We start from the raw sequence: 10556 nt of genomic DNA, 5'->3' as shown, positions 1-10556 counted from the left end.
GCAGTCTTTTCACTGCTCTATTGCCATCTGCTTCTTTGCAAGCATTTTTTTTTTTCTCTCTCAAAACTTTCAAGATCTCTTTATCCCCAGAGTGCTATAGGGTGCTTTTTAAAAGTTTATTTGTTTATTTATTTTTATTGTGCCTGTTCAATCTGGACCTTCATTCTCTTCAGTTCGTCGAAACTTATTATGTACCTTGCAACTTTCTCCCCACGGTTCTGTCTGGTCTCTCTGGAACACCTACAGATGAGGTGATAGGCCTCCTGGACTGATTCTCTAATTTTCCAATCTTCTGTCTTCCATTTCCCACCACTGTTGCCTTGTTTTACTTTCTGGGATGTTCCCCTCAACTTTATTTTCCAAGTCTGCCATTGAATTCTTTATTTCTGCCGTCTCTTTGTTCACTTCCAAGAACTCTATTTTGTTCTCTGAACATTCTCTTTCAGAATCTCCTTTTTCTTTTTTCACAAATGCACTGTATCTTTTCATTTCTCTGAAGACCTCAATTTAATTTTTATATGCTGAATATTTTCTTCATTTTTTTTTTTGTTCTTTTGAGCCTCTCATAACTATCCATTTGTCATGGTCCTTCTCATTCATATTGGAGGCTTTCCTAAAGGGTCCAGGGAACCTTGGGTATCTGTTTAAGATAGAGGCCTTCAAAACTGAGTGGAAGCTCTTTGTATATTTGTTGGAATTGATTAAGGGTTGTTTTGTGACTGTGTGGAACCATTCATTCCCCTGAGGGATTAAAAATGGCCAGTTGGTGTGAGGACCCTCGCTTGACCAGCTGGCGGTTTCCTCAGGAGGAGTCTCTCTAAACTTCTGATGGGCATGGGGACAGTACACTGGGGCAGATGTGGTGGCCGGCTGGCCCTCGGAGCTGAATCAGAGGATGGAGGCTGGGTGGCAGGAAGGGCTCTCATTGTTCAAATCTGTTTGAAGAATGACGTTCCCCTCTCAGTTGCACCTAGTATGTCCTGAGTCCCTGGGATTGACCCACAGTCCCTGCCTAAGTAAAAGAGGCAGCTGGACAGTGTCCGATGCTCTTTCCACAGATTTTCAATAAACTGTCTTCAGTCTTTTTTCCATATCTATCTTCAAAAGTGTCTTTTGTCTCTAATTCCTGAATTGTTTTAATGCTTAATGGCATGGATTTTCTTGATAATTCTTCAGCTTTCTTAAGTCAGATGTTTTCCAAATCTTGTTGGCATCTCTTCACTTCTGTCATCTTCTCTTTTTTGTGTGTTTGTTTATTTTTCCATTTTCTATCATTTTTGTAGAGTGCTTTATGGGGCAACAGAGTAAATCTGTGTGTGTTTTCCTTTTATGTTGAAGCATAAATCACACAAATTCTAGATGATGAGACAAGTAAATAAACAATCTACCTCCTAGATCTCAGCAATTAGCTCAATAGAAGCAGATTTTTCTCTATGTAATTGCCTAAGTGGGTGTTTCTGCTTTTTGTACATCTTTCCTTTTTGTGAGAATCCAGGGACACAATCACCTTCCACTTTATGGCTCATCTATCCCCTGGGGACTCCTGGTCTTTTTGTATCAAGCTGGGTAAAGTAAAAGTAAACACTGGGAATCTATACTGGCTTCTTCAAAACCTCAGCCTGCAATCACAGGCATTGTTTCTTTTCCCACCCACTGATAAAAACTGGTCACATGGCCACATAAAAGGGAAATGTTGGCTGCCAGGGGAACACAGTGTTTCGCCTGCCAATGAACCATCTTCAGAGCCTTTGCCTCTGGCTACCAAACATTTTTGGTACCTTTTTTTCTACATATAGCAGATTTACTTCCTTCTCTAGGAAGATTACCCCAATTTCCAATTTTCTTTTTTTATCTGTCTTAAAATTCAGTATCTTTGACAGTATCAATCACCTTCATCAGATCTGGAGGTGGCACCCCAACACCTGATGTTACCTTATCTCCTAACACCACACTATACACTCACGTATACCATGTACAGTGGCTGAGTGCAGGCACCTACTTTAGAAAAGGGAGAACTGGTAAACACAGTAATTTCTGTAACAACAATGGGATCCTGTTGGGCAGGATTCAGCCAAAAGAGGAAGTTCCCGATTTAGGTACTCACCCTTAAGTTTGGGCAGAACTCTTGTTTATTCCTCTCCATGGCCACCAGCACCATCCTCTTGTGTATTATCTCCCAGGGCACTCTTGAAAATCGATATTGGTGAGCATGCTATACTTTGTATTTGCTCAAGGCACCAGCCAGTTTCCAGTCATTCAAGTTTGAGTGGGCAATGCGGGTAATGGTGGTGGTGGGGAACTCCCATAAGCTGTTTGAAAGCCCTAACAGTCTAAGGCTGTTGGATGATATGCTTGTGGTTTCTTTGACCAAGCATCTGCTTTTGTTTGTTTCTAAACAATTCCATTGCCAGGAATTCTCCCCACTTCCCTAAGTACTTTCCTCAATATAGCTCTATAATACCCATTATTTCTTTGATTCTTAGTGCTTAAGCCTTTTTCACATTGTAATGGTGGCTATCTGGAACCTGTCTGCAATGACAGTTTTGGATTACAAGGTAACACCCCTAATTAACTGTTTTTCATAAGGCTAAACTCTGTTCAATTGAAAAGTCTTAACAGATTTTTGTTTTTCAAAGTCCTTTTAAATGTTATCTTCTGCCTTTTGAGGTTTGGAAGTACTCAGTACTCAGATTTTATAAACTTCCCTGCCCCTTGCCTTCAAAACAGCCAATTCTTGTCTGAACTCATCTCTTTCTTCCAACGACTTGCTAAATCCAGGGATTGTCATCCAACACAGTATCTGCTGTGTTGCTGCTTTTTAAACCTCTTTTGAAAGCAAATTCTGTGCTGGTTAAGCTATCTGCTGTGATAAAGGGACCTCCAAATTTTAGTGGATTAACACAAGTAGAAATTCATTTCTCATTTATGAAATTGTTCCTGGCAGGTGATGACTTTTCTCCATTAGGTGTTTAAGAATCCCTGGCTCCTTCCATTGGTTCAGCCCATTCTCTGGAGTCAGCCAGCAGACATGGAAGAGCACATGGAAAAGGCGCATCTGCTTCATAAATGTCTGTGAGAGAGCAACACACACATTTCCACTTCCCCTCTGTTGGTAAGAACCAGAGATGAGGCCCCATGTAGATAGATGTGAGTGATCCTGATAAATGGCTTTGCACCTGCTTGTCTGCAGCAGCTCCATAATGTGGAAGTGCAGGGAAGATTTTTGGTAAGTGGCTGGCTGTCTCTCCCACATTCATGGAGAAGAAGCAGAGCAAAACTATCTGCCACATTGAGATATTTTTCTATCATTTGATTTCAGTTCTGGTATCAAAAAATTTCAATTTCAGAATTCTTTCTCTTTTTAAAAAAAATTTTTTTAATTATACTTTAAGTTCTAGGGTACATGTGCACCAATGTGCAGTTGTTACAATGTATAACTTGTGCCATGTTGGTGTGCTGCACCATCCAAGCTCGTCAGGCCAACCCATCTCGTCATGTTATATCAGGTGTATTGTTCTCCCTCTCCTAATAAGGCCCTGGTGTGTGATGTTCCCTTCCCAGTCCAAGTGATTCATTGTTCAGTTCACACGCTATGAGGGAGACATGGCGGTGTTGGTTTTTCGTTCTTGCACAAGTTGGCTGAGAATGTGGTTTCCAGCTGCTCATGTTACAAAGGACAGCAGAACTCATCTTTTTATGGCTGCTAGCTTCCTGGTCTCATTGTGCCTTTTCTTACAATCGCAGTATGCCTGCTGGTTTGGGTTGATCTCCAAGTCCTTGCTATTGTGCATAGTGCCGCTGTCTCGTGTGCGTGTGTCTTACTAGCAGCATGATTATAATCCTTGGGTATACACCCGTATGGGTGCTGGGTCCTCTGGTAGCTCTAGTTCTAGATCGCTTGAGGAATCGCGCATATTGTTTTCGCATAAGGTGGACCTGTTTTGGTGGTATAGTGGTGAGCATAGCTGCCTTCCCAGAATTCTTCTATCCTTGCAAAAGACTTCACACTTTACTGGCAACCAAGAAGATGTTTTTCCTGTCTACAGCTGTGCACCTCCGACTCCTCATGGTCAAGGATTGCTCCTGCCTCAGCCCTGCCCAAATGATTGGGATTAAGCAGGCCGCCAAACACCACACCCAGCTAATTTTGTTTTTTATTGATTTTTACTGGAAGAACGGGGTTTTTGTCATGTTGGCCCCCAGGATGGTCCTCAATCTCTGCTGACCCTCCATTTCCCTCCAGTCTTGCCTCCGCAAAGTGCTGGGATTAGCAGGCATGAGCACAGGCACCTGGCCTTTCCTTTCTAATTAAAAAAACCAAATATATGTATATGTGTGTTGCCTAAACTCAATAAGAACTTTCGTTTGCTTTTTTTTCCTCCCTAATTGTATTAGTTGTAAATGAAGTGATTTGTTTCTGATGCTGGAAAACTTAGTCCATAGATATGTTCTTCAGACTTCAGGCTCGCTGAGCACTTCCTCCTTTGCTTTGGAATGGTTTCTATAATATTATGCCTGACCTTTGACCTCAGTTAATTAGAGCTAGGACTGGGAATTTCATAGCCAAACTGGGCCCACATTTTCTGAAAAGATGAAAATACTAAAAACAGGCCTTGTGAGCTGATATTAGAGGCTGAGTTGCTTTAGTGGTAGTTTTCTAAGCATAAACCTGTCCGCTTGAAATCTGCAGCTGAGAATCCCAGAGTACCTTAATTCTTTTTTCCTAAATCTTTTTTGTTCAATTTCTTCTTAAACAAATCTTGAGAAATTGGCAAGCATTCTTTCAATTAGATTCTAAACTACAGCTTCATCTAGGCAGTAATCAGTGTCTGTTGTGCCTAACTGCAACCAAAAGACCACTTAATTAGTACCGCCAGGGAAGGCAGATTTATTGTGTTATTTCAATGATCTCTTCAATATCCTTTGGCGTTTTGAAGATTTTTCTCAATAATTTTATGTTCATGGCTTAGATTGAAGCTTATCCTCTGGCGTATAAGTCTTTTTAAAGTCCGCAAGAAATGATTTCTAGACCTAGATAAACGTCGTCGGCCACTATACACCCATTCAGTTTGGTTATAAGCCACGTTCTCCGAAACACAAGGCGTGCTGGGCAAAGAGTAGCACTCCCTAGGAAGTGGCCAGCTCCTAGGTAGATGAAATGACCTATTTCAGGGCAAATGTGGCGCTCTCTTTCAGCAAGAGGCCTCCTTTCCATCTGACAAGCATGATGGTGCCTTTGCAACCTAGACAAATCAGCAGTTTCCAGCATTGTCTAGCTTGATTTGTAGATGAGCTTGTTTGCATTTCATAAAACTCTGATTTGACTTGTCCTGTGAAGAAGAAAGGCAGGCAATGCACAGTGAGATGCAGAATGTGGGCCCCTGGACTGCTTTCTGCCTTGGAGGTTCACAGTGGGGTGATGTTATTTGGGCTTGCTTTCTCTGAGTAGAGTGAAGCTCACGTCATCCTTTCTGCCTTTTTGTCAATAACACAGGGTCTAGGAAAATATATGTAACAAGCAGTTTTCCAGGATACTGGCATTATTGAGAAATAAATATCTTGGCTCAAGGTTATGTAGTAGGTAAGTGATAGAAATGAGATTGTAATTCTCATCTGCAAGATTCAGAGGCTAATTTAAAAGGTATCTCCTATAGGCAACCTTTTTTTTTTTTTATTTTGTAAAGGCTGTTTTCTTTTTTTTTTTTTTTTGCCCCAGAGATGGAGTTTGCACTGTGTTGACCATACTGTTCTTGAACTCTTGATCTCAAGCTGTTTTTTGATAGATGATGCTGCCATTTCCTAAAATAAAAGATGTAGTAAGAGAAGCAGGATTTGTCAAGGAACATAAAGGGTTTGGGTATTTAAAGGTGATATTGATAATATTCTGAGTCATCCATTTGGACATAGTCTACAAACAATGACTTTACCAACCTGAAATTCAGAGGTAAATTCAGAAATAGAGAAATCCTCATCTAGATATTGATAAGACAATGATGGTAGGCAAGATAATCTAAGATAAGTGTGTGCAGAAGACATAGTGGAGTAAACATAGAGGTCTGGGAAGTACAGCCTTGAAGGGGTAGACAGCACAGTGTAGCTGACAATCAGAGATGGACAGAGTGAAGGACATGAGGAGGAAGAAATGCTACCAAAGGCAAGAGAATCAACAGTTTCAATGAGAACATGGTAACCAGTGTAGAATACAACTGAGAGGATCAGTAAGATAGGACTGAGAAAAGTCTTCAGGATTTGGCAGTATGAAGGCCATAATACTAGGCACTGCAGTTCAATGACATGAGTCTCAAAGAATTCAAGATTTTTACAGGACAGTGAAAGAGCACCATTAATGAGAGAGTGCCCCGACCTTGAAAAATGTAAGATGTGCAAAATAAATTGTAGTTGAGAAGACTGGAGGCAAAATGGTAGAGAGAAGAAGAGTTTGTTTACTTGGGAATAGAGATTCTAGGTGGCATAGGAGAAGTTTTGGTAGTGGGAACTTGGGAAAATTGATTATGGAAAAGCAAGCAGGCATTAGTATGGGGAAGAGATACATAAAAGATCAATGCCTGGAGGGGCTTACATCTCAGGGATCAATAATGTTGGGATGTTTATCATCCTGGGATTAATGTTGCAAAGTTATTCACAGCAATTTACTCTTGGGTTGGGTGAGGTAGGAGGTGGGGAAGGAAGTCTTACCTCTCTGGAATGTCTCAATTCTTTGAACTATTACTACAAATGCCATCAAAGTTTTATTTGTGCCTCATTTTCATTTCCTAGTTTTACTTTAAGATTACAACAGTAACTCCAAGAAGAGCAGGAATTACTTTTTTTTGTTGTTTTGATTTGTAATCAGAAATACTGAAGTTCAGGACAGTCAAATGCTTGATGTAAGGTCATGCAGCTTGGGGAAGAGCTGGGACATAATGTAAAGATTTGGACTCAGAGTACAGTGTTTTTCTCCCAGTGCAGCATGGAAGCTGCTATTCCATGAATTGAACATTAAAAGTAAAATCTCTACATCATATATTCTGAGTGAGACTGGGAGGAAAAGGATACTTTCCTACAATGTGGATCACAACATCATGTAGTAAAAGTTTCCTAAAAGGCAATTGGCCTTTATATGAAAACATGGTTATTTACCCAGAACTTTCATTATCAGAGGTTTGTATGAAGATTTACATATAATCATAATATAATGTCTATATAATGTACCATGTATATGTAATGGAGATATATATGTATATAAATCTATATTTATATATATTTCTACTTTAAAATTTTTTCCATACATGTCATTACATATAATTTATATGTATTTTAAAAATAGACTCCATACTTTAGAGAAATTTTAGGTTTACTGCAAATTTGAGCAGAAAGTACAGAGCATTTCCATATACCACCTCCCCCTGAAACACATACAACTTCCCTCACAGTTAACATTCTACACCAGAGTGGCACATTTGTTACAATGAGTGAACCAACATTGACAAATCATTATCACACAAAGTCACACAATGTTTATAACAATGTTAGGGTTCACTTTTGGTAATGAGCATTTTATGGGCTTTGATAAATGTATAATGACATGCATCCATCATGATAGTATCATACAGAATAATTTCACTGTCCTCAATAATGGATATTTTAGTGCTATTTATCATAGGAAAAATTTTAAAACAATCTAAACATAGAACATTGGGTGATAGGGTACATATTTTATTATTTGATATAATATGCTGCCATTAAAAAGACAATTAACAGAATATCTGGTAACATGAGAACACATTTTAAATATGTTATTAAATGAAAAGGAATCAGGTTGTGAAATAATTATATACAATATCAGTTTTTTTACACATACATACATGCATACATACAAACATAGTTTAGACAAAAGACTGGAAATATATATCTCAAAGTGTAAAAGACTATTATAATGTCTATAATAAATAGTTTCACTAAAAATATTTTGGTGTTTTGGATTGTTAAAGAGAGAGTCTAAAAGTGGGACGACTGAGTTAAAGGGAATGACAACTTCATCCTTACGTTTGTTTAGTATTTTTTATTTTCTTTCCAATTGGATTGTATATTCCTTGACGATAAGTCCAAATCTTATTCATGGACAAGTTATCTTCATCATTGAAAGAGTAGCTTGTGTGTAGTAGATATAAGGGCCATTGCTTCCACTTTCTCCAGGTTGGCTTCACTTCTCCATTGAGGTAATTGACAATTTATATCTGTATTATTGGTGTCTGGTCTATAATAGATGCTCAAAACCTGTTGAATGAATGAATGATCCTAGCTAAAGACTTCGTTCAAGCTATGTTTACTGTGATCAGAACCATGAGCCTATGACCCTTCTCTTCAACTTGATTGCTTCTAGGAGCCAGGTGGATATGTTGAGCCCAGTAAATCTTTAGGGGATGGGCTGTTTCTTTACATTTCCTCTCTTGATGTTTGCCTGAGTTAGCTGATCATCGCCATGAATTCATTTACTATGGGGCTGGCCAAAAGATTTGAATTTAGACTTAGGAAAAAGTAAAGGTCCTGCATTAGATTCTGGGCTGGGCTGCGGTCACTAAGCCATCTTTTACCAGAAAGCTCTGTACAATTATGCTCCACAAAATGACCTTATGCACCTTATATGATGATGGTCCCATAAGTTTATAAGACTGTATTTTCACTGTACCTTTAATATGCTTAGATATGTTCAGATACACGAATACTTACCATTAAATTATTACCTACAGTATTCAGGACAGTTACATGCTTTATAGGTTTGCAGCCTAGGCACAATAGGTTACACCATATAGCCTAGGGGTGAGGTAGACTATACCATCTAGGTTGGTGTAAGTATACTCTGGTGTTTGCATAATGATGAAATCACCCAACAACACATTTCTCCAGATTTGTCCCTGTTGCTAGGTAACATATGCCTAAATTAGGGAATTAGGCTTTGACTCAAGTTACAACAAAATGGTATTTTTTTCACATTGGTCACTGCCTGTGTGTGTGTTTCTATATCTCTCAGGAAGCATGAGGAGAGAGTAGAGATTTTGTAGGTGCAAGATCAAGGCATTGTTGGGCATTGGTTGCAGTAGCATAAATCTCATTTCTAACAAATCATGGAAAAACACTATTGGATTTAATATATTTGAATCCAGACAAATTTAGGGTAGGAGTAAGTCAGACATCACTGTGAATCTGTTTGGAGGGTTATCTAGGGTATATGCAGACGTAAGCAAAATTTATTTTAGAACCAGTTTTGTTTTACCATGTTTTGGAGAATATCCAAGTTCGACAGAAAAACAAAATGCTGAACTAAATTAGTGCTGAAATTGAACAGTTTATATGTCAATTACCATCAAAATAATGCTTCAGCCTGTTTCCATTTTAATTCCTCCACTGGTGGCATAAAACTTGATGTCGTGGTTCTCCTCCAATGCACTCCTTTGAGTATGGTCTTGCAAACTCTGGATGGCTTTGTCTTTTCATGAAATTTCACATACTATGGAGTTTGCTTCAACATGGATTGCTTCGCTGTTTATTACATCAATAGTAAAAGAAAACATATTTCTCTTAGAAGGATTGCCACCTTTTTGCACTCTAGTTTATAGAAAGAGTAGATTGGGAAAGAGAAAAACAGGACGTGCCACAGAGGATTGGCCTGTTTTACCTCCCGTGACTCTCCCTTCTGCTATCTGTAGCTTGGCTGGCCCCTCAATTTTAGTAGTGAAGTAGTGCAGAGTGTGCTAGGCAAGGGGACTTTGAAAGCAGATCTACAAGAGCTGAGAAATGAACTTGATCATGTGAGGAGGAGGACAAAGAGACTGAAGAAGGAAAAATGTGATGTTTTGAAGAAAATTGTGTTTGTCTCTCTGTCTCTCTCTCTCTGCTAAAGGTGTGAAAATATCCTTCTTATATTGAAGCTTCAAGAGGGGTATGGCAAAAAGGAAAATAATAGCGAGGTAATGTTCAATTTTGATTATTAAATTTAACATTTTTGAAAATGTTATCAACACTGAAAATTCTGATCAAATTTCCTCTGTGTTTTGATACAGGAATTTTCTTGCTTTCACTTCTACAACAATGTTTAAGATGCTCATTGACCATTTCTCTTCAAAAGTATTGAGAGTTTTTTTATTTTTATTTTTTTATTTTTTATTTTTTTTACCAATAATCAACAATTAAAGCTAGATTATATATTTTTTTCTCTTAGATGCTGTTTTGGTGTCACAACAAATTCTGAAATCTGTGATGCTTACCAAAGAAGGAACAGAGGAATTGTAATTGTTCCTTTGTTATACAATCCCCAGTGCATAAGAATTTTAGCATAAACATGCAGATACTGTTTTGATTATCTGTATATATTTAGAAGTGTACGTATTTAGAAGACCATATAGAGTAAATCCAACTCTATTCTACAATATAAGCTAAGTGATATTTCTAAATGAATTTAATATATTTTAAAAATTGAAACATTTCATTTTGTTCACTAATAAAGCACCAAGAGGAGCGTATTTGTGTGTGACTCTGTGTGTGTGTGTGGGGGGGGG

This window comes from Rhinopithecus bieti, unplaced genomic scaffold (genome assembly GCF_001698545.2).
Source record: "Rhinopithecus bieti isolate Rb0 unplaced genomic scaffold, ASM169854v2 scaffold_3912, whole genome shotgun sequence".
Classification (NCBI taxonomy): Eukaryota; Metazoa; Chordata; class Mammalia; order Primates; family Cercopithecidae; genus Rhinopithecus; species Rhinopithecus bieti.
This window is presented reverse-complemented; position numbering follows the sequence as displayed.